Consider the following 24,032-nt stretch of genomic DNA (forward strand, 5'->3'; position numbering starts at 1 on the left):
TTTCAAAAAAAATTACCCTTTTTTATGGCAATTTTCGCAACTTTTTTCCTTATATTCGTACATCTCTCACTATTTTGACTGTATCACCCTCTACACACCTCGGATTTGCACGAAGTTTTATACATAGAACCCTAAGACATAGGCCTACAACTTTTGTGCCCATGAACCTCGCATATTCTTTAGGATTCACTATCAAAACATTGCTCGAATCCATATTAGAGAAATCGAAGATTTCTGAAAGGGGTACCCCTTTGGTGAATTGGAGATTTCACTAATTTCTCCGAAATGTATTACCCTCATCTTCAACTCGTTCGATATTTTTCCCCAAGAGATCTCGTGGGTAAATTAATCTATTGGAGTCGAAACGGAGCCTTAAGTCAACATTTCAAAAAAAATTCCCATTTTTTATGGCAATTTTCGCAACTTTTTTCCCTATATTCGTACATCTCTCACTATTTTGACTGTATCACCCTCTACACACCTCGGATTGGCACGAAGTTTTATACATAGAACCCTAAGACATAGGCCTACAACTTTTGTGCCCATGACCCTCGCATATTCTTTAGGATTCACTATCAAAACATTGCTCGAATCCATATTAGAGAAATCGAAGATTTCTGAAAGGGGTACCCCTTTGGTGAATTGGAGATTTCACTAATTTCTCCGAAATGTATTACCCTCGTCTTCAACTCGTTCGATATTTTTCCCCAAGAGATCTCGTGGGTAAATTAATCTATTGGAGTCGAAACGGAGCCTTAAGTCAACATTTCAAAAAAAATTACCCTTTTTTATGGCAATTTTCGCAACTTTTTTCCTTATATTCGTACATCTCTCACTATTTTGACTGTATCACCCTCTACACACCTCGGATTTGCACGAAGTTTTATACATAGAACCCTAAGACATAGGCCTACAACTTTTGTGCCCATGAACCTCGCATATTCTTTAGGATTCACTATCAAAACATTGCTCGAATCCATATTAGAGAAATCGAAGATTTCTGAAAGGGGTACCCCTTTGGTGAATTGGAGATTTCAATAATTTCTCCGAAATGTATTACCCTCATCTTCAACTCGTTCGATATTTTTCCCCAAGAGATCTCGTGGGTAAATTAATCTATTGGAGTCGAAACGGAGCCTTAAGTCAACATTTCAAAAAAAATTCCCATTTTTTATGGCAATTTTCGCAACTTTTTTCCCTATATTCGTACATCTCTCACTATTTTGACTGTATCACCCTCTACACACCTCGGATTGGCACGAAGTTTTATACATAGAACCCTAAGACATAGGCCTACAACTTTTGTGCCCATGACCCTCGCATATTCTTTAGGATTCACTATCAAAACATTGCTCGAATCCATATTAGAGAAATCGAAGATTTCTGAAAGGGGTACCCCTTTGGTGAATTGGAGATTTCACTAATTTCTCCGAAATGTATTACCCTCGTCTTCAACTCGTTCGATATTTTTCCCCAAGAGATCTCGTGGGTAAATTAATCTATTGGAGTCGAAACGGAGCCTTAAGTCAACATTTCAAAAAAAATTACCCTTTTTTATGGCAATTTTCGCAACTTTTTTCCTTATATTCGTACATCTCTCACTATTTTGACTGTATCACCCTCTACACACCTCGGATTTGCACGAAGTTTTACACATAGAACCCTAAGACATAGGCCTACAACTTTTGTGCCCATGAACCTCGCATATTCTTTAGGATTCACTATCAAAACATTGCTCGAATCCATATTAGAGAAATCGAAGATTTCTGAAAGGGGTACCCCTTTGGTGAATTGGAGATTTCACTAATTTCTCCGAAATGTATTACCCTCATCTTCAACTCGTTCGATATTTTTCCCCAAGAGATCTCGTGGGTAAATTAATCTATTGGAGTCGAAACGGAGCCTTAAGTCAACATTTCAAAAAAAATTCCCATTTTTTATGGCAATTTTCGCAACTTTTTTCCCTATATTCGTACATCTCTCACTATTTTGACTGTATCACCCTCTACACACCTCGGATTGGCACGAAGTTTTATACATAGAACCCTAAGACATAGGCCTACAACTTTTGTGCCCATGAACCTCGCATATTCTTTAGGATTCACTATCAAAACATTGCTCGAATCCATATTAGAGAAATCGAAGATTTCTGAAAGGGGTACCCCTTTGGTGAATTGGAGATTTCAATAATTTCTCCGAAATGTATTACCCTCATCTTCAACTCGTTCGATATTTTTCCCCAAGAGATCTCGTGGGTAAATTAATCTATTGGAGTCGAAACGGAGCCTTAAGTCAACATTTCAAAAAAAATTCCCATTTTTTATGGCAATTTTCGCAACTTTTTTCCCTATATTCGTACATCTCTCACTATTTTGACTGTATCACCCTCTACACACCTCGGATTGGCACGAAGTTTTATACATAGAACCCTAAGACATAGGCCTACAACTTTTGTGCCCATGACCCTCGCATATTCTTTAGGATTCACTATCAAAACATTGCTCGAATCCATATTAGAGAAATCGAAGATTTCTGAAAGGGGTACCCCTTTGGTGAATTGGAGATTTCACTAATTTCTCCGAAATGTATTACCCTCGTCTTCAACTCGTTCGATATTTTTCCCCAAGAGATCTCGTGGGTAAATTAATCTATTGGAGTCGAAACGGAGCCTTAAGTCAACATTTCAAAAAAAATTACCCTTTTTTATGGCAATTTTCGCAACTTTTTTCCTTATATTCGTACATCTCTCACTATTTTGACTGTATCACCCTCTACACACCTCGGATTTGCACGAAGTTTTATACATAGAACCCTAAGACATAGGCCTACAACTTTTGTGCCCATGAACCTCGCATATTCTTTAGGATTCACTATCAAAACATTGCTCGAATCCATATTAGAGATATCGAAGATTTCTGAAAGGGGTACCCCTTTGGTGAATTGGAGATTTCACTAATTTCTCCGAAATGTATTACCCTCATCTTCAACTCGTTCGATATTTTTCCCCAAGAGATCTCGTGGGTAAATTAATCTATTGGAGTCGAAACGGAGCCTTAAGTCAACATTTCAAAAAAAATTCCCATTTTTTATGGCAATTTTCGCAACTTTTTTCCCTATATTCGTACATCTCTCACTATTTAGACTGTATCACCCTCTACACACCTCGGATTGGCACGAAGTTTTATACATAGAACCCTAAGACATAGGCCTACAACTTTTGTGCCCATGACCCTCGCATATTCTTTAGGATTCACTATCAAAACATTGCTCGAATCCATATTAGAGAAATCGAAGATTTCTGAAAAGGGTACCCCTTTGGTGAATTGGAGATTTCACTAATTTCTCCGAAATGTATTACCCTCGTCTTCAACTCGTTCGATATTTTTCCCCAAGAGATCTCGTGGGTAAATTAATCTATTGGAGTCGAAACGGAGCCTTAAGTCAACATTTCAAAAAAAATTACCCTTTTTTATGGCAATTTTCGCAACTTTTTTCCTTATATTCGTACATCTCTCACTATTTTGACTGTATCACCCTCTACACACCTCGGATTTGCACGAAGTTTTATACATAGAACCCTAAGACATAGGCCTACAACTTTTGTGCCCATGAACCTCGCATATTCTTTAGGATTCACTATCAAAACATTGCTCGAATCCATATTAGAGAAATCGAAGATTTCTGAAAGGGGTACCCCTTTGGTGAATTGGAGATTTCACTAATTTCTCCGAAATGTATTACCCTCATCTTCAACTCGTTCGATATTTTTCCCCAAGAGATCTCGTGGGTAAATTAATCTATTGGAGTCGAAACGGAGCCTTAAGTCAACATTTCAAAAAAAATTCCCATTTTTTATGGCAATTTTCGCAACTTTTTTCCCTATATTCGTACATCTCTCACTATTTTGACTGTATCACCCTCTACACACCTCGGATTTGCACGAAGTTTTATACATAGAACCCTAAGACATAGGCCTACAACTTTTGTGCCCATGACCCTCGCATATTCTTTAGGATTCACTATCAAAACATTGCTCGAATCCATATTAGAGAAATCGAAGATTTCTGAAAAGGGTACCCCTTTGGTGAATTGGAGATTTCACTAATTTCTCCGAAATGTATTACCCTCGTCTTCAACTCGTTCGATATTTTTCCCCAAGAGATCTCGTGGGTAAATTAATCTATTGGAGTCGAAACGGAGCCTTAAGTCAACATTTCAAAAAAAATTACCCTTTTTTATGGCAATTTTCGCAACTTTTTTCCTTATATTCGTACATCTCTCACTATTTTGACTGTATCACCCTCTACACACCTCGGATTTGCACGAAGTTTTATACATAGAACCCTAAGACATAGGCCTACAACTTTTGTGCCCATGAACCTCGCATATTCTTTAGGATTCACTATCAAAACATTGCTCGAATCCATATTAGAGAAATCGAAGATTTCTGAAAGGGGTACCCCTTTGGTGAATTGGAGATTTCACTAATTTCTCCGAAATGTATTACCCTCATCTTCAACTCGTTCGATATTTTTCCCCAAGAGATCTCGTGGGTAAATTAATCTATTGGAGTCGAAACGGAGCCTTAAGTCAACATTTCAAAAAAAATTCCCATTTTTTATGGCAATTTTCGCAACTTTTTTCCCTATATTCGTACATCTCTCACTATTTTGACTGTATCACCCTCTACACACCTCGGATTTGCACGAAGTTTTATACATAGAACCCTAAGACATAGGCCTACAACTTTTGTGCCCATGACCCTCGCATATTCTTTAGGATTCACTATCAAAACATTGCTCGAATCCATATTAGAGAAATCGAAGATTTCTGAAAAGGGTACCCCTTTGGTGAATTGGAGATTTCACTAATTTCTCCGAAATGTATTACCCTCGTCTTCAACTCGTTCGATATTTTTCCCCAAGAGATCTCGTGGGTAAATTAATCTATTGGAGTCGAAACGGAGCCTTAAGTCAACATTTCAAAAGAAATTCCCATTTTTTATGGCAATTTTCGCAACTTTTTTCCCTATATTCGTACATCTCTCACTATTTTGACTGTATCACCCTCTACACACCTCGGATTGGCACGAAGTTTTATACATAGAACCCTAAGACATAGGCCTACAACTTTTGTGCCCATGACCCTCGCATATTCTTTAGGATTCACTATCAAAACATTGCTCGAATCCATATTAGAGAAATCGAAGATTTCTGAAAGGGGTACCCCTTTGGTGAATTGGAGATTTCACTAATTTCTCCGAAATGTATTACCCTCGTCTTCAACTCGTTCGATATTTTTCCCCAAGAGATCTCGTGGGTAAATTAATCTATTGGAGTCGAAACGGAGCCTTAAGTCAACATTTCAAAAAAAATTCCCCTTTTTTATGGCAATTTTCGCAACTTTTTTCCCTATATTCGTACATCTCTCACTATTTTGACTGTATCACCCTCTACACACCTCGGATTTGCACGAAGTTTTATACATAGAACCCTAAGACATAGGCCTACAACTTTTGTGCCCATGACCCTCGCATATTCTTTAGGATTCACTATCAAAACATTGCTCGAATCCATATTAGAGAAATCGAAGATTTCTGAAAGGGGTACCCCTTTGGTGAATTGGAGATTTCACTAATTTCTCCGAAATGTATTTCCCTCGTCTTCAACTCGTTCGATATTTTTCCCCAAGAGATCTCGTGGGTAAATTAATCTATTGGAGTCGAAACGGAGCCTTAAGTCAACATTTCAAAAAAAATTCCCCTTTTTTAAGGCAACTTTCCCAACTTTTTTCCATATATTCGTACATCTCTCACTATTTTGACTGTATCACCCTCTACACACCTCGGATTGGCACGAAGTTTTATACATAGAACCCTAAGACATAGGCCTACAACTTTTGTGCCCATGACCCTCGCATATTCTTTAGGATTCACTATCAAAACATTGCTCTAATCCATATTAGAGAAATCGAAGATTTCTGAAAAGGGTACCCCTTTGGTGAATTGGAGATTTCACTAATTTCTCCGAAATGTATTACCCTCGTCTTCAACTCGTTCGATATTTTTCCCCAAGAGATCTCGTGGGTAAATTAATCTATTGGAGTCGAAACGGAGCCTTAAGTCAACATTTCAAAAAAAATTACCCTTTTTTATGGCAATTTTCGCAACTTTTTTCCTTATATTCGTACATCTCTCACTATTTTGACTGTATCACCCTCTACACACCTCGGATTTGCACGAAGTTTTATACATAGAACCCTAAGACATAGGCCTACAACTTTTGTGCCCATGAACCTCGCATATTCTTTAGGATTCACTATCAAAACATTGCTCGAATCCATATTAGAGAAATCGAAGATTTCTGAAAGGGGTACCCCTTTGGTGAATTGGAGATTTCACTAATTTCTCCGAAATGTATTACCCTCGTCTTCAACTCGTTCGATATTTTTCCCCAAGAGATCTCGTGGGTAAATTAATCTATTGGAGTCGAAACGGAGCCTTAAGTCAACATTTCAAAAAAAATTCCCATTTTTTATGGCAATTTTCGCAACTTTTTTCCCTATATTCGTACATCTCTCACTATTTTGACTGTATCACCCTCTACACACCTCGGATTTGCACGAAGTTTTATACATAGAACCCTAAGACATAGGCCTACAACTTTTGTGCCCATGACCCTCGTATATTCTTTAGGATTCACTATCAAAACATTGCTCGAATCCATATTAGAGAAATCGAAGATTTCTGAAAAGGGTACCCCTTTGGTGAATTGGAGATTTCACTAATTTCTCCGAAATGTATTACCCTCGTCTTCAACTCGTTCGATATTTTTCCCCAAGAGATCTCGTGGGTAAATTAATCTATTGGAGTCGAAACGGAGCCTTAAGTCAACATTTCAAAAAAAATTTCCCTTTTTTATGGCAATTTTCGCAACTTTTTTCCTTATATTCGTACATCTCTCACTATTTTGACTGTATCACCCTCTACACACCTCGGATTTGCACGAAGTTTTATACATAGAACCCTAAGACATAGGCCTACAACTTTTGTGCCCATGAACCTCGCATATTCTTTAGGATTCACTATCAAAACATTGCTCGAATCCATATTAGAGAAATCGAAGATTTCTGAAAGGGGTACCCCTTTGGTGAATTGGAGATTTCACTAATTTCTCCGAAATGTATTACCCTCGTCTTCAACTCGTTCGATATTTTTCCCCAAGAGATCTCGTGGGTAAATTAATCTATTGGAGTCGAAACGGAGCCTTAAGTCAACATTTCAAAAAAAATTACCCTTTTTTATGGCAATTTTCGCAACTTTTTTCCCTATATTCGTACATCTCTCACTATTTTGACTGTATCACCCTCTACACACCTCGGATTTGCACGAAGTTTTATACATAGAACCCTAAGACATAGGCCTACAACTTTTGTGCCCATGACCCTCGCATATTCTTTAGGATTCACTATCAAAACATTGCTCGAATCCATATTAGAGAAATCGAAGATTTCTGAAAGGGGTACCCCTTTGGTGAATTGGAGATTTCACTAATTTCTCCGAAATGTATTACCCTCATCTTCAACTCGTTCGATATTTTTCCCCAAGAGATCTCGTGGGTAAATTAATCTATTGGAGTCGAAACGGAGCCTTAAGTCAACATTTCAAAAAAAATTCCCATTTTTTATGGCAATTTTCGCAACTTTTTTCCCTATATTCGTACATCTCTCACTATTTTGACTGTATCACCCTCTACACACCTCGGATTTGCACGAAGTTTTATACATAGAACCCTAAGACATAGGCCTACAACTTTTGTGCCCATGACCCTCGCATATTCTTTAGGATTCACTATCAAAACATTGCTCGAATCCATATTAGAGAAATCGAAGATTTCTGAAAAGGGTACCCCTTTGGTGAATTGGAGATTTCACTAATTTCTCCGAAATGTATTACCCTCGTCTTCAACTCGTTCGATATTTTTCCCCAAGAGATCTCGTGGGTAAATTAATCTATTGGAGTCGAAACGGAGCCTTAAGTCAACATTTCAAAAGAAATTCCCATTTTTTATGGCAATTTTCGCAACTTTTTTCCCTATATTCGTACATCTCTCACTATTTTGACTGTATCACCCTCTACACACCTCGGATTGGCACGAAGTTTTATACATAGAACCCTAAGACATAGGCCTACAACTTTTGTGCCCATGACCCTCGCATATTCTTTAGGATTCACTATCAAAACATTGCTCGAATCCATATTAGAGAAATCGAAGATTTCTGAAAGGGGTACCCCTTTGGTGAATTGGAGATTTCACTAATTTCTCCGAAATGTATTACCCTCGTCTTCAACTCGTTCGATATTTTTCCCCAAGAGATCTCGTGGGTAAATTAATCTATTGGAGTCGAAACGGAGCCTTAAGTCAACATTTCAAAAAAAATTCCCCTTTTTTATGGCAATTTTCGCAACTTTTTTCCCTATATTCGTACATCTCTCACTATTTTGACTGTATCACCCTCTACACACCTCGGATTTGCACGAAGTTTTATACATAGAACCCTAAGACATAGGCCTACAACTTTTGTGCCCATGACCCTCGCATATTCTTTAGGATTCACTATCAAAACATTGCTCGAATCCATATTAGAGAAATCGAAGATTTCTGAAAGGGGTACCCCTTTGGTGAATTGGAGATTTCACTAATTTCTCCGAAATGTATTTCCCTCGTCTTCAACTCGTTCGATATTTTTCCCCAAGAGATCTCGTGGGTAAATTAATCTATTGGAGTCGAAACGGAGCCTTAAGTCAACATTTCAAAAAAAATTCCCCTTTTTTAAGGCAACTTTCCCAACTTTTTTCCATATATTCGTACATCTCTCACTATTTTGACTGTATCACCCTCTACACACCTCGGATTGGCACGAAGTTTTATACATAGAACCCTAAGACATAGGCCTACAACTTTTGTGCCCATGACCCTCGCATATTCTTTAGGATTCACTATCAAAACATTGCTCTAATCCATATTAGAGAAATCGAAGATTTCTGAAAAGGGTACCCCTTTGGTGAATTGGAGATTTCACTAATTTCTCCGAAATGTATTACCCTCGTCTTCAACTCGTTCGATATTTTTCCCCAAGAGATCTCGTGGGTAAATTAATCTATTGGAGTCGAAACGGAGCCTTAAGTCAACATTTCAAAAAAAATTACCCTTTTTTATGGCAATTTTCGCAACTTTTTTCCTTATATTCGTACATCTCTCACTATTTTGACTGTATCACCCTCTACACACCTCGGATTTGCACGAAGTTTTATACATAGAACCCTAAGACATAGGCCTACAACTTTTGTGCCCATGAACCTCGCATATTCTTTAGGATTCACTATCAAAACATTGCTCGAATCCATATTAGAGAAATCGAAGATTTCTGAAAGGGGTACCCCTTTGGTGAATTGGAGATTTCACTAATTTCTCCGAAATGTATTACCCTCGTCTTCAACTCGTTCGATATTTTTCCCCAAGAGATCTCGTGGGTAAATTAATCTATTGGAGTCGAAACGGAGCCTTAAGTCAACATTTCAAAAAAAATTCCCATTTTTTATGGCAATTTTCGCAACTTTTTTCCCTATATTCGTACATCTCTCACTATTTTGACTGTATCACCCTCTACACACCTCGGATTTGCACGAAGTTTTATACATAGAACCCTAAGACATAGGCCTACAACTTTTGTGCCCATGACCCTCGTATATTCTTTAGGATTCACTATCAAAACATTGCTCGAATCCATATTAGAGAAATCGAAGATTTCTGAAAAGGGTACCCCTTTGGTGAATTGGAGATTTCACTAATTTCTCCGAAATGTATTACCCTCGTCTTCAACTCGTTCGATATTTTTCCCCAAGAGATCTCGTGGGTAAATTAATCTATTGGAGTCGAAACGGAGCCTTAAGTCAACATTTCAAAAAAAATTTCCCTTTTTTATGGCAATTTTCGCAACTTTTTTCCTTATATTCGTACATCTCTCACTATTTTGACTGTATCACCCTCTACACACCTCGGATTTGCACGAAGTTTTATACATAGAACCCTAAGACATAGGCCTACAACTTTTGTGCCCATGAACCTCGCATATTCTTTAGGATTCACTATCAAAACATTGCTCGAATCCATATTAGAGAAATCGAAGATTTCTGAAAGGGGTACCCCTTTGGTGAATTGGAGATTTCACTAATTTCTCCGAAATGTATTACCCTCGTCTTCAACTCGTTCGATATTTTTCCCCAAGAGATCTCGTGGGTAAATTAATCTATTGGAGTCGAAACGGAGCCTTAAGTCAACATTTCAAAAAAAATTACCCTTTTTTATGGCAATTTTCGCAACTTTTTTCCCTATATTCGTACATCTCTCACTATTTTGACTGTATCACCCTCTACACACCTCGGATTTGCACGAAGTTTTATACATAGAACCCTAAGACATAGGCCTACAACTTTTGTGCCCATGACCCTCGCATATTCTTTAGGATTCACTATCAAAACATTGCTCGAATCCATATTAGAGAAATCGAAGATTTCTGAAAGGGGTACCCCTTTGGTGAATTGGAGATTTCACTAATTTCTCCGAAATGTATTACCCTCGTCTTCAACTCGTTCGATATTTTTCCCCAAGAGATCTCGTGGGTAAATTAATCTATTGGAGTCGAAACGGAGCCTTAAGTCAACATTTCAAAAAAAATTTCCCTTTTTTATGGCAATTTTCGCAACTTTTTTCCTTATATTCGTACATCTCTCACTATTTTGACTGTATCACCCTCTACACACCTCGGATTTGCACGAAGTTTTATACATAGAACCCTAAGACATAGGCCTACAACTTTTGTGCCCATGAACCTCGCATATTCTTTAGGATTCACTATCAAAACATTGCTCGAATCCATATTAGAGAAATCGAAGATTTCTGAAAGGGGTACCCCTTTGGTGAATTGGAGATTTCACTAATTTCTCCGAAATGTATTACCCTCGTCTTCAACTCGTTCGATATTTTTCCCCAAGAGATCTCGTGGGTAAATTAATCTATTGGAGTCGAAACGGAGCCTTAAGTCAACATTTCAAAAAAAATTACCCTTTTTTATGGCAATTTTCGCAACTTTTTTCCTTATATTCGTACATCTCTCACTATTTTGACTGTATCACCCTCTACACACCTCGGATTTGCACGAAGTTTTATACATAGAACCCTAAGACATAGGCCTACAACTTTTGTGCCCATGACCCTCGCATATTCTTTAGGATTCACTATCAAAACATTGCTCGAATCCATATTAGAGAAATCAAAGATTTCTGAAAGGGGTACCCCTTTGGTGAATTGGAGATTTCACTAATTTCTCCGAAATGTATTACCCTCGTCTTCAACTCGTTCGATATTTTTCCCCAAGAGATCTCGTGGGTAAATTAATCTATTGGAGTCGAAACGGAGCCTTAAGTCAACATTTCAAAAAAAATTCCCCTTTTTTATGGCAATTTTCGCAACTTTTTTCCCTATATTCGTACATCTCTCACTATTTTGACTGTATCACCCTCTACACACCTCGGATTTGCACGAAGTTTTATACATAGAACCCTAAGACATAGGCCTACAACTTTTGTGCCCATGACCCTCGCATATTCTTTAGGATTCACTATCAAAACATTGCTCGAATCCATATTAGAGAAATCGAAGATTTCTGAAAGGGGTACCCCTTTGGTGAATTGGAGATTTCACTAATTTCTCCGAAATGTATTACCCTCGTCTTCAACTCGTTCGATATTTTTCCCCAAGAGATCTCGTGGGTAAATTAATCTATTGGAGTCGAAACGGAGCCTTAAGTCAACATTTCAAAAAAAATTACCCTTTTTTATGGCAATTTTCGCAACTTTTTTCCTTATATTCGTACATCTCTCACTATTTTGACTGTATCACCCTCTACACACCTCGGATTTGCACGAAGTTTTATACATAGAACCCTAAGACATAGGCCTACAACTTTTGTGCCCATGACCCTCGCATATTCTTTAGGATTCACTATCAAAACATTGCTCGTATCCATATTAGAGAAATCGAAGATTTCTGAAAGGGGTACCCCTTTGGTGAATTGGAGATTTCACTAATTTCTCCGAAATGTATTACCCTCGTCTTCAACTCGTTCGATATTTTTCCCCAAGAGATCTCGTGGGTAAATTAATCTATTGGAGTCGAAACGGAGCCTTAAGTCAACATTTCAAAAAAAATTCCCATTTTTTATGGCAATTTTCGCAACTTTTTTCCCTATATTCGTACATCTCTCACTATTTTGACTGTATCACCCTCTACACACCTCGGATTTGCACGAAGTTTTATACATAGAACCCTAAGACATAGGCCTACAACTTTTGTGCCCATGACCCTCGCATATTCTTTAGGATTCACTATCAAAACATTGCTCGAATCCATATTAGAGAAATCGAAGATTTCTGAAAGGGGTACCCCTTTGGTGAATTGGAGATTTCACTAATTTCTCCGAAATGTATTACCCTCGTCTTCAACTCGTTCGATATTTTTCCCCAAGAGATCTCGTGGGTAAATTAATCTATTGGAGTCGAAACGGAGCCTTAAGTCAACATTTCAAAAAAAATTTCCCTTTTTTATGGCAATTTTCGCAACTTTTTTCCTTATATTCGTACATCTCTCACTATTTTGACTGTATCACCCTCTACACACCTCGGATTTGCACGAAGTTTTATACATAGAACCCTAAGACATAGGCCTACAACTTTTGTGCCCATGAACCTCGCATATTCTTTAGGATTCACTATCAAAACATTGCTCGAATCCATATTAGAGAAATCGAAGATTTCTGAAAGGGGTACCCCTTTGGTGAATTGGAGATTTCACTAATTTCTCCGAAATGTATTACCCTCGTCTTCAACTCGTTCGATATTTTTCCCCAAGAGATCTCGTGGGTAAATTAATCTATTGGAGTCGAAACGGAGCCTTAAGTCAACATTTCAAAAAAAATTACCCTTTTTTATGGCAATTTTCGCAACTTTTTTCCTTATATTCGTACATCTCTCACTATTTTGACTGTATCACCCTCTACACACCTCGGATTTGCACGAAGTTTTATACATAGAACCCTAAGACATAGGCCTACAACTTTTGTGCCCATGACCCTCGCATATTCTTTAGGATTCACTATCAAAACATTGCTCGAATCCATATTAGAGAAATCAAAGATTTCTGAAAGGGGTACCCCTTTGGTGAATTGGAGATTTCACTAATTTCTCCGAAATGTATTACCCTCGTCTTCAACTCGTTCGATATTTTTCCCCAAGAGATCTCGTGGGTAAATTAATCTATTGGAGTCGAAACGGAGCCTTAAGTCAACATTTCAAAAAAAATTCCCCTTTTTTATGGCAATTTTCGCAACTTTTTTCCCTATATTCGTACATCTCTCACTATTTTGACTGTATCACCCTCTACACACCTCGGATTTGCACGAAGTTTTATACATAGAACCCTAAGACATAGGCCTACAACTTTTGTGCCCATGACCCTCGCATATTCTTTAGGATTCACTATCAAAACATTGCTCGAATCCATATTAGAGAAATCGAAGATTTCTGAAAGGGGTACCCCTTTGGTGAATTGGAGATTTCACTAATTTCTCCGAAATGTATTACCCTCGTCTTCAACTCGTTCGATATTTTTCCCCAAGAGATCTCGTGGGTAAATTAATCTATTGGAGTCGAAACGGAGCCTTAAGTCAACATTTCAAAAAAAATTCCCCTTTTTTAAGGCAACTTTCCCAACTTTTTTCCATATATTCGTACATCTCTCACTATTTTGACTGTATCACCCTCTACACACCTCGGATTGGCACGAAGTTTTATACATAGAACCCTAAGACATAGGCCTACAACTTTTGTGCCCATGACCCTCGCATATTCTTTAGGATTCACTATCAAAACATTGCTCTAATCCATATTAGAGAAATCGAAGATTTCTGAAAAGGGTACCCCTTTGGTGAATTGGAGATTTCACTAATTTCTCCGAAATGTATTACCCTCGTCTTCAACTCGTTCGATATTTTTCCCCAAGAGATCTCGTGGGTAAATTAATCTATTGGAGTCGAAACGGAGCCTTAAGTCAACATTTCAAAAAAAATTACCCTTTTTTATGGCAATTTTCGCAACTTTTTTCCTTATATTCGTACATCTCTCACTATTTTGACTGTATCACCCTCTACACACCTCGGATTTGCACGAAGTTTTATACATAGAACCCTAAGACATAGGCCTACAACTTTTGTGCCCATGACCCTCGCATATTCTTTAGGATTCACTATCAAAACATTGCTCGTATCCATATTAGAGAAATCGAAGATTTCTGAAAGGGGTACCCCTTTGGTGAATTGGAGATTTCACTAATTTCTCCGAAATGTATTACCCTCGTCTTCAACTCGTTCGATATTTTTCCCCAAGAGATCTCGTGGGTAAATTAATCTATTGGAGTCGAAACGGAGCCTTAAGTCAACATTTCAAAAAAAATTCCCATTTTTTATGGCAATTTTCGCAACTTTTTTCCCTATATTCGTACATCTCTCACTATTTTGACTGTATCACCCTCTACACACCTCGGATTTGCACGAAGTTTTATACATAGAACCCTAAGACATAGGCCTACAACTTTTGTGCCCATGACCCTCGCATATTCTTTAGGATTCACTATCAAAACATTGCTCGAATCCATATTAGAGAAATCGAAGATTTCTGAAAGGGGTACCCCTTTGGTGAATTGGAGATTTCACTAATTTCTCCGAAATGTATTACCCTCGTCTTCAACTCGTTCGATATTTTTCCCCAAGAGATCTCGTGGGTAAATTAATCTATTGGAGTCGAAACGGAGCCTTAAGTCAACATTTCAAAAAAAATTCCCCTTTTTTAAGGCAACTTTCCCAACTTTTTTCCATATATTCGTACATCTCTCACTATTTTGACTGTATCACCCTCTACACACCTCGGATTGGCACGAAGTTTTATACATAGAACCCTAAGACATAGGCCTACAACTTTTGTGCCCATGACCCTCGCATATTCTTTAGGATTCACTATCAAAACATTGCTCTAATCCATATTAGAGAAATCGATGATTTCTGAAAAGGGTACCCCTTTGGTGAATTGGAGATTTCACTAATTTCTCCGAAATGTATTACCCTCGTCTTCAACTCGTTCGATATTTTTCCCCAAGAGATCTCGTGGGTAAATTAATCTATTGGAGTCGAAACGGAGCCTTAAGTCAACATTTCAAAAAAAATTACCCTTTTTTATGGCAATTTTCGCAACTTTTTTCCTTATATTCGTACATCTCTCACTATTTTGACTGTATCACCCTCTACACACCTCGGATTTGCACGAAGTTTTATACATAGAACCCTAAGACATAGGCCTACAACTTTTGTGCCCATGAACCTCGCATATTCTTTAGGATTCACTATCAAAACATTGCTCGAATCCATATTAGAGAAATCGAAGATTTCTGAAAGGGGTACCCCTTTGGTGAATTGGAGATTTCACTAATTTCTCCGAAATGTATTACCCTCATCTTCAACTCGTTCGATATTTTTCCCCAAGAGATCTCGTGGGTAAATTAATCTATTGGAGTCGAAACGGAGCCATAAGTCAACATTTCAAAAAAAATTCCCATTTTTTATGGCAATTTTCGCAACTTTTTTCCCTATATTCGTACATCTCTCACTATTTTGACTGTATCACCCTCTACACACCTCGGATTTGCACGAAGTTTTATACATAGAACCCTAAGACATAGGCCTACAACTTTTGTGCCCATGACCCTCGCATATTCTTTAGGATTCACTATCAAAACATTGCTCGAATCCATATTAGAGAAATCGAAGATTTCTGAAAAGGGTACCCCTTTGGTGAATTGGAGATTTCACTAATTTCTCCGAAATGTATTACCCTCGTCTTCAACTCGTTCGATATTTTTCCCCAAGAGATCTCGTGGGTAAATTAATCTATTGGAGTCGAAACGGAGCCTTAAGTCAACATTTCAAAAAAAATTACCCTTTTTTATGGCAATTTTCGCAACTTTTTTCCTTATATTCGTACATCTCTCACTATTTTGACTGTATCACCCTCTACACACCTCGGATTTGCACGAAGTTTCATACATAGAACCCTAAGACATAGGCCTACAACTTTTGTGCCCATGACCCTCACAATTCTTTAGGATTCCCTATCAAAACATTGCTCGAATCCATATTAGAGAAATCGAAGATTTCTGTAAGGGGTACCCCTTTGGTGAATTGGAGATTTCACTAATTTCTCCGAAATGTATTACCCTCATCTTCAACTCGTTCGATATTTTTCCCCAAGAGATCTCGTGGGTAAATTAATCTATTGGAGTCGAAACGGAGCCTTAAGTCAACATTTCAAAAAAAATTCCCATTTTTTATGGCAATTTTCGCAACTTTTTTCCCTATATTCGTACATCTCTCACTATTTTGACTGTATCACCCTCTACACACCTCGGATTTGCACGAAGTTTTATACATAGAACCCTAAGACATAGGCCTACAACTTTTGTGCCCATGACCCTCGCATATTCTTTAGGATTCACTATCAAAACATTGCTCGAATCCATATTAGAGAAATCGAAGATTTCTGAAAGGGGTACCCCTTTGGTGAATTGGAGATTTCACTAATTTCTCCGAAATGTATTACCCTCGTCTTCAACTCGTTCGATATTTTTCCCCAAGAGATCTCGTGGGTAAATTAATCTATTGGAGTCGAAACGGAGCCTTAAGTCAACATTTCAAAAAAAATTCCCCTTTTTTAAGGCAACTTTCCCAACTTTTTTCCATATATTCGTACATCTCTCACTATTTTGACTGTATCACCCTTTACACACCTCGGATTGGCACGAAGTTTTATACATAGAACCCTAAGACATAGGCCTACAACTTTTGTGCCCATGACCCTCGCATATTCTTTAGGATTCACTATCAAAACATTGCTCTAATCCATATTAGAGAAATCGATGATTTCTGAAAAGGGTACCCCTTTGGTGAATTGGAGATTTCACTAATTTCTCCGAAATGTATTACCCTCGTCTTCAACTCGTTCGATATTTTTCCCCAAGAGATCTCGTGGGTAAATTAATCTATTGGAGTCGAAACGGAGCCTTAAGTCAACATTTCAAAAAAAATTACCCTTTTTTATGGCAATTTTCGCAACTTTTTTCCTTATATTCGTACATCTCTCACTATTTTGACTGTATCACCCTCTACACACCTCGAATTTGCACGAAGTTTTATACATAGAACCCTAAGACATAGGCCTACAACTTTTGTGCCCATGAACCTCGCATATTCTTTAGGATTCACTATCAAAACATTGCTCGAATCCATATTAGAGAAATCGAAGATTTCTGAAAGGGGTACCCCTTTGGTGAATTGGAGATTTCACTAATTTCTCCGAAATGTATTACCCTCATCTTCAACTCGTTCGATATTTTTCCCCAAGAGATCTCGTGGGTAAATTAATCTATTGGAGTCGAAACGGAGCCATAAGTCAACATTTCAAAAAAAATTCCCATTTTTTATGGCAATTTTCGCAACTTTTTTCCCTATATTCGTACATCTCTCACTATTTTGACTGTATCACCCTCTACACACCTCGGATTTGCACGAAGTTTTATACATAGAACCCTAAGACATAGGCCTACAACTTTTGTGCCCATGACCCTCGCATATTCTTTAGGATTCACTATCAAAACATTGCTCGAATCCATATTAGAGAAATCGAAGATTTCTGAAAAGGGTACCCCTTTGGTGAATTGGAGATTTCACTAATTTCTCCGAAATGTATTACCCTCGTCTTCAACTCGTTCGATATTTTTCCCCAAGAGATCTCGTGGGTAAATTAATCTATTGGAGTCGAAACGGAGCCTTAAGTCAACATTTCAAAAAAAATTACCCTTTTTTATGGCAATTTTCGCAACTTTTTTCCTTATATTCGTACATCTCTCACTATTTTGACTGTATCACCCTCTACACACCTCGGATTTGCACGAAGTTTCATACATAGAACCCTAAGACATAGGCCTACAACTTTTGTGCCCATGACCCTCACAATTCTTTAGGATTCCCTATCAAAACATTGCTCGAATCCATATTAGAGAAATCGAAGATTTCTGTAAGGGGTACCCCTTTGGTGAATTGGAGATTTCACTAATTTCTCCGAAATGTATTACCCTCATCTTCAACTCGTTCGATATTTTTCCCCAAGAGATCTCGTGGGTAAATTAATCTATTGGAGTCGAAACGGAGCCTTAAGTCAACATTTCAAAAAAAATTCCCATTTTTTATGGCAATTTTCGCAACTTTTTTCCCTATATTCGTACATCTCTCACTATTTTGACTGTATCACCCTCTACACACCTCGGATTTGCACGAAGTTTTATACATAGAACCCTAAGACATAGGCCTACAACTTTTGTGCCCATGACCCTCGCATATTCTTTAGGATTCACTATCAAAACATTGCTCGAATCCATATTAGAGAAATCGAAGATTTCTGAAAAGGGTACCCCTTTGGTGAATTGGAGATTTCACTAATTTCTCCGAAATGTATTACCCTCGTCTTCAACTCGTTCGATATTTTTCCCCAAGAGATCTCGTGGGTAAATTAATCTATTGGAGTCGAAACGGAGCCTTAAGTCAACATTTCAAAAAAAATTCCCCTTTTTTAAGGCAACTTTCCCAACTTTTTTCCATATATTCGTACATCTCTCACTATTTTGACTGTATCACCCTCTACACACCTCGGATTGGCACGAAGTTTTATACATAGAACCCTAAGACATAGGCCTACAACTTTTGTGCCCATGACCCTCGCATATTCTTTAGGATTCACTATCAAAACATTGTATAATCCATATTAGAGAAATCGAAGATTTCTGAAAAGGGTACCCCTTTGGTGAATTGGAGATTTCACTAATTTCTCCGAAATGTATTACCCTCGTCTTCAACTCGTTCGATATTTTTCCCCAAGAGATCTCATGGGTAAATTAATCTATTGGAGTCGAAACGGAGCCTTAAGTCAACATTTCAAAAAAAATTTCCCTTTTTTATGGCAATTTTCGCAACTTTTTTCCTTATATTCGTACATCTCTCACTATTTTGACTGTATCACCCTCTACACACCTCGGATTTGCACGAAGTTTTATACATAGAACCCTAAGACATAGGCCTACAACTTTTGTGCCCATGAACCTCGCATATTCTTTAGGATTCACTATCAAAACATTGCTCCAATCCATATTAGAGAAATCGAAGATTTCTGAATGGGGTACCCCTTTCGTGAATTGGAGATTTCACTAATTTCTCCGAAATGTATTACCCTCGTCTTCAACTCGTTCGATATTTTTCCCCAAGAGATCTCGTGGGTAAATTAATCTATTGGAGTTGAAACGGAGCCTTAAGTCAACATTTCAAAAAAAATTCCCCTTTTTTAAGGCAACTTTCCCAACTTTTTTCCATATATTCGTACATCTCTCACTATTTTGACTGTATCACCCTCTACACACCTCGGATTGGCACGAAGTTTTATACATAGAACCCTAAGACATAGGCCTACAACTTTTGTGCCCATGACCCTCGCATATTCTTTAGGATTCACTATCAAAACATTGCTCTAATCCATATTAGAGAAATCGAAGATTTCTGAAAAGGGTACCCCTTTGGTGAATTGGAGATTTCACTAATTTCTCCGAAATGTATTACCCTCGTCTTCAACTCGTTCGATATTTTTCCCCAAGAGATCTCGTGGGTAAATTAATCTATTGGAGTCGAAACGGAGCCTTAAGTCAACATTTCAAAAAAAATTACCCTTTTTTATGGCAATTTTCGCAACTTTTTTCCTTATATTCGTACATCTCTCACTATTTTGACTGTATCACCCTCTACACACCTCGGATTTGCACGAAGTTTTATACATAGAACCCTAAGACATAGGCCTACAACTTTTGTGCCCATGACCCTCGCATATTCTTTAGGATTCACTATCAAAACATTGCTCGAATCCATATTAGAGAAATCGAAGATTTCTGAAAAGGGTACCCCTTTGGTGAATTGGAGATTTCACTAATTTCTCCGAAATGTATTACCCTCGTCTTCAACTCGTTCGATATTTTTCCCCAAGAGATCTCGTGGGTAAATTAATCTATTGGAGTCGAAACGGAGCCTTAAGTCAACATTTCAAAAAAAATTACCCTTTTTTATGGCAATTTTCGCAACTTTTTTCCTTATATTCGTACATCTCTCACTATTTTGACTGTATCACCCTCTACACACCTCGGATTTGCACGAAGTTTCATACATAGAACCCTAAGACATAGGCCTACAACTTTTGTGCCCATGACCCTCACAATTCTTTAGGATTCCCTATCAAAACATTGCTCGAATCCATATTAGAGAAATCGAAGATTTCTGTAAGGGGTACCCCTTTGGTGAATTGGAGATTTCACTAATTTCTCCGAAATGTATTACCCTCGTCTTCAACTCGTTCGATATTTTTCCCCAAGAGATCTCGTGGGTAAATTAATCTATTGGAGTCGAAACGGAGCCTTAAGTCAACATTTCAAAAAAAATTCCCCTTTTTTAAGGCAACTTTCCCAACTTTTTTCCATATATTCGTACATCTCTCACTATTTTGACTGTATCACCCTCTACACACCTCGGATTGGCACGAAGTTTTATACATAGAACCCTAAGACATAGGCCTACAACTTTTGTGCCCATGACCCTCGCATATTCTTTAGGATTCACTATCAAAACATTGCTCTAATCCATATTAGAGAAATCGAAGATTTCTGAAAAGGGTACCCCTTTGGTGAATTGGAGATTTCACTAATTTCTCCGAAATGTATTACCCTCGTCTTCAACTCGTTCGATATTTTTCCCCAAGAGATCTCGTGGGTAAATTAATCTATTGGAGTCGAAACGGAGCCTTAAGTCAACATTTCAAAAAAAATTCCCCTTTTTTAAGGCAACTTTCCCAACTTTTTTCCATATATTTGTACATCTCTCACTATTTTGACTGTATCACCCTCTACACACCTCGGATTGGCACGAAGTTTTATACATAGAACCCTAAGACATAGGCCTACAACTTTTGTGCCCATGACCCTCGCATATTCTTTAGGATTCACTATCAAAACATTGCTCTAATCCATATTAGAGAAATCGAAGATTTCTGAAAAGGGTACCCCTTTGGTGAATTGGAGATTTCACTAATTTCTCCGAAATGTATTACCCTCGTCTTCAACTCGTTCGATATTTTTCCCCAAGAGATCTCATGGGTAAATTAATCTATTGGAGTCGAAACGGAGCCTTAAGTCAACATTTCAAAAAAAATTTCCCTTTTTTATGGCAATTTTCGCAACTTTTTTCCTTATATTCGTACATCTCTCACTATTTTGACTGTATCACCCTCTACACACCTCGGATTTGCACGAAGTTTTATACATAGAACCCTAAGACATAGGCCTACAACTTTTGTGCCCATGAACCTCGCATATTCTTTAGGATTCACTATCAAAACATTGCTCGAATCCATATTAGAGAAATCGAAGATTTCTGAAAGGGGTACCCCTTTGGTGAATTGGAGATTTCACTAATTTCTCCGAAATGTATTACCCTCATCTTCAACTCGTTCGATATTTTTCCCCAAGAGATCTCGTGGGTAAATTAATCTATTGGAGTCGAAACGGAGCCTTAAGTCAACATTTCAAAAAAAATTCCCATTTTTTATGGCAATTTTCGCAACTTTTTTCCCTATATTCGTACATCTCTCACTATTTTGACTGTATCACCCTCTACACACCTCGGATTTGCACGAAGTTTCATACATAGAACCCTAAGACATAGGCCTACAACTTTTGTGCCCATGACCCTCGCATATTCTTTAGGATTCACTATCAAAACATTGCTCGAATCCATATTAGAGAAATCGAAGATTTCTGAAAAGGGTACCCCTTTGGTGAATTGGAGATTTCACTAATTTCTCCGAAATGTATTACCCTCGTCTTCAACTCGTTCGATATTTTTCCCCAAGAGATCTCGTGGGTAAATTAATCTATTGGAGTCGAAACGGAGCCTTAAGTCAACATTTCAAAAAAAATTACCCTTTTTTATGGCAATTTTCGCAACTTTTTTCCTTATATTCGTACATCTCTCACTATTTTGACTGTATCACCCTCTACACACCTCGGATTTGCACGAAGTTTCATACATAGAACCCTAAGACATAGGCCTACAACTTTTGTGCCCATGACCCTCACAATTCTTTAGGATTCCCTATCAAAACATTGCTCGAATCCATATTAGAGAAATCGAAGATTTCTGTAAGGGGTACCCCTTTGGTGAATTGGAGATTTCACTAATTTCTCCGAAATGTATTACCCTCGTCTTCAACTCGTTCGATATTTTTCCCCAAGAGATCTCGTGGGTAAATTAATCTATTGGAGTCGAAACGGAGCCTTAAGTCAACATTTCAAAAAAAATTCCCATTTTTTATGGCAATTTTCGCAACTTTTTTCCCTATATTCGTACATCTCTCACTATTTTGACTGTATCACCCTCTACACACCTCGGATTTGCACGAAGTTTTATACATAGAACCCTAAGACATAGGCCTACAACTTTTGTGCCCATGACCCTCGCATATTCTTTAGGATTCACTATCAAAACATTGCTCTAATCCATATTAGAGAAATCGAAGATTTCTGAAAAGGGTACCCCTTTGGTGAATTGGAGATTTCACTAATTTCTCCGAAATGTATTACCCTCGTCTTCAACTCGTTCGATATTTTTCCCCAAGAGATCTCGTGGGTAAATTAATCTATTGGAGTCGAAACGGAGCCTTAAGTCAACATTTCAAAAAAAATTACCCTTTTTTATGGCAATTTTCGCAACTTTTTTCCTTATATTCGTACATCTCTCACTATTTTGACTGTATCACCCTCTACACACCTCGGATTTGCACGAAGTTTTATACATAGAACCCTAAGACATAGGCCTACAACTTTTGTGCCCATGAACCTCGCATATTCTTTAGGATTCACTATCAAAACATTGCTCGAATCCATATTAGAGAAATCGAAGATTTCTGAAAGGGGTACCCCTTTGGTGAATTGGAGATTTCACTAATTTCTCCGAAATGTATTACCCTCATCTTCAACTCGTTCGATATTTTTCCCCAAGAGATCTCGTGGGTAAATTAATCTATTGGAGTCGAAACGGAGCCTTAAGTCAACATTTCAAAAAAAATTCCCATTTTTTATGGCAATTTTCGCAACTTTTTTCCCTATATTCGTACATCTCTCACTATTTTGACTGTATCACCCTCTACACACCTCGGATTTGCACGAAGTTTCATACATAGAACCCTAAGACATAGGCCTACAACTTTTGTGCCCATGACCCTCGCATATTCTTTAGGATTCACTATCAAAACATTGCTCGAATCCATATTAGAGAAATCGAAGATTTCTGAAAAGGGTACCCCTTTGGTGAATTGGAGATTTCACTAATTTCTCCGAAATGTATTACCCTCGTCTTCAACTCGTTCGATATTTTTCCCCAAGAGATCTCGTGGGTAAATTAATCTATTGGAGTCGAAACGGAGCCTTAAGTCAACATTTCAAAAAAAATTACCCTTTTTTATGGCAATTTTCGCAACTTTTTTCCTTATATTCGTACATCTCTCACTATTTTGACTGTATCACCCTCTACACACCTCGGATTTGCACGAAGTTTCATACATAGAACCCTAAGACATAGGCCTACAACTTTTGTGCCCATGACCCTCACAATTCTTTAGGATTCCCTATCAAAACATTGCTCGAATCCATATTAGAGAAATCGAAGATTTCTGTAAGGGGTACCCCTTTGGTGAATTGGAGATTTCACTAATTTCTCCGAAATGTATT

The sequence above is a fragment of the Humulus lupulus genome, chromosome 2 (genome assembly GCF_963169125.1).
Source record: "Humulus lupulus chromosome 2, drHumLupu1.1, whole genome shotgun sequence".
In the NCBI taxonomy this organism is placed as follows: Eukaryota; Viridiplantae; Streptophyta; class Magnoliopsida; order Rosales; family Cannabaceae; genus Humulus; species Humulus lupulus.